Source organism: Harpia harpyja, chromosome 19 (assembly GCF_026419915.1).
Source record: "Harpia harpyja isolate bHarHar1 chromosome 19, bHarHar1 primary haplotype, whole genome shotgun sequence".
Taxonomy (NCBI): Eukaryota; Metazoa; Chordata; class Aves; order Accipitriformes; family Accipitridae; genus Harpia; species Harpia harpyja.
This window is the reverse complement of record NC_068958.1, coordinates 11522-13616: the sequence shown is the minus strand read 5'-3', so window position 1 is coordinate 13616 and position 2095 is coordinate 11522. Positions and strand designations below refer to the sequence as shown.

At 51.7% G+C, this 2095-nt stretch overlaps 1 long non-coding RNA gene across 1 annotated transcript; it reads left to right on the top strand.

The window, feature by feature from the left end:
• Window positions 1–1572: 1572 nt before the first annotated feature.
• LOC128154187 (uncharacterized) lies at window positions 1573–1880 on the top strand. Its single transcript, XR_008239280.1, has 3 exons — window positions 1573–1638; window positions 1717–1757; window positions 1835–1880. It is a non-coding gene; the product is annotated as an uncharacterized LOC128154187 (long non-coding RNA).
• Window positions 1881–2095: the final 215 nt, after the last annotated feature.

The window sequence follows — 2095 nt, the reverse complement described above, 5'->3', positions numbered from 1 at the left end:
AGGCTGGGAGGGAGGGACGAAGCTGAGAATTGCAGGGAGGGGTTTTAAAGTTAGCACAGGAGAGAGGCCCGTCCAGGAGTAGTGCCGTTTGGGCAGGCGAAGGGAGCGGGTTGCTTTTCAGCACGAGACCAGCGTGTGCCGGGCAGGGCAGTTCCAGCCTTTGTCTGCGGTGGTGTGCAGTTTGTGTAGTCTGTCTTCTGTCCCTTAGACCTTTTGCGGGTCTCAATGTCCTCATTGCGCTTTGCGCTGGGGGACCGTGGCATGCGCTTTAGGCTCCGTCCCTAGGGTCTCGAATGCCCGTACTCATCGGCACAATGCCATTGGAGCATTTCTTTTTTTGCATTTGCAGCTCTAAAGCACGGATCGGTCTCGGCAGATTCCGGTCGGTCCTCTCTCGCGGCATTCTTCCGGGCTGCGTCGGCAGCTCCGCTCTCTAGCCATCCATTTTCTTGGACTGGGAGTTCTTCCCCGCATCTTGATGTTCCTAGGTCTTGATGACAGGCTTCTTGTACATCCATCGTCTTGGTTTTGACAGTGCTGTCTTTTAACAGGCCGTTACGTTGGACTCCTCGGGGTCTGCCGTAGAGCCTCCTTGCCTCAGTGATTTGGACGCTGTAGGTCATCTTGCCGGATGGCACCTCCCGTTCGGGAGTCCTTCTTGCTGAGAGTTTTCTCTCTCTTTGAATCACCTTGTCCGTACTGTTCTGTGTTGTGTTGGTCTGTGCACAGGTGTGTTTGGCTTGGAGCTGCTCTGCCCAGGGATGTAGAGTCAGGGGTAGGTGGAACAGCAATAAGAGTCTAAGGGTGAAATGTTGATTTGCCTTAATTGTTTAGGCAAGGGTTGTACGGTCATCTGGGATTGAGTAGGCATTGGTGGGCTGTGTGGACAGCAATGTTGAGAGTTTTTTATGGAATTGATTGTAGCCATGTGGCAGAGGCTGTGGAGAGGTGGTGAAGCGGATTTGAGTCTGCAAGGTGTTGAGGCTTGCATGTGATGGGCTTAAAGTTTGGCCCTGTTTTTTTTTTTTGTTTTGTTTTTTTAAAATGGCTTGCTGTAGCTGGAGTTGTTAAGCTCTTGCTCTGCATCCAGGCTGACTTGTTCAATATGGGTTTCTCTTTCAGATGCGGAGAGACAAGATGCGTGCACCAGAGCTACGGAGGAGGCTCTGGAGTGGAGCGGAGCGCCGTGAGGAGGTGGGTCTGTGAGTGGAGTCAGAGGGAAGATGCAGCTGGTGGCTCTATGACTAGTTCATAGGGGTTCTTTTTTTCTTTTATTCTGAAGGTGCAAAGCAAGGAGCAAAGTGGGCTATCAGCAGCGGAGGTGACTCGGGCAAGGTGAGCTGTGACTAATGGGTTGAAGCAATCATTTCTTTGGTAGTGTTGTATTGTTAGCAGAGTTGGAAGCATCCCTTGTCATTTGTGTTTTGCAGGTGGTACGCAGGCCTCGATGTGGCAAGCTGTCGACGGCAGAGGTGGGGCATGTGAGCGGCTGAGGTAAAGGAGCGGGAGATGGGAATCGGTGCGGGCGGGCTGAGGTTTCGGGCGGTGTCTCAGCATGCGTCTTGTGCTTTGGTTTTTGCAGGTGGTGCACGCAGCCTCGGAGGGGTGAAGCCGCAGGCTGATGAGCAGTCTGAGAAGGTGAGGTGGTTGTTGGCTGGGTAGGTCTTGAATAGCTAATTGGGTGGTTAATTAAACATTTACCTTTTTCTTTTGCAGGTGCTGTGTGGGCTACCTTTGGAATGGGATGAGCGTTTGAGGTGAGCTGTGGATGAGGGAGGAGGAGCACGAGGCCGGTGACTTCTCATGAGTGCCATGCTAATTTGGTGTATGTTAGATATGATGAGCGATGATGGCCGCAGGGTGTGACTGTGGAATGTGCGGGTAAGTGTAACACCGTGGTGTGTGTGATTAAGTGGGGACTTGGGAAAGTAACTGGCATTGTCCAATGTGATGTTTACTCTCTTCTCTGGTTCTGTTGTTGTTTCATTTTTTTTTTTATTGCAGATGATGAAGTATGTGTTGCCCGGCGGACCATCCTGGTTTACGTTGTGTGGGTTTTGCTGAGGATGGATTCGGACCCTCGGCCATCTGAAAG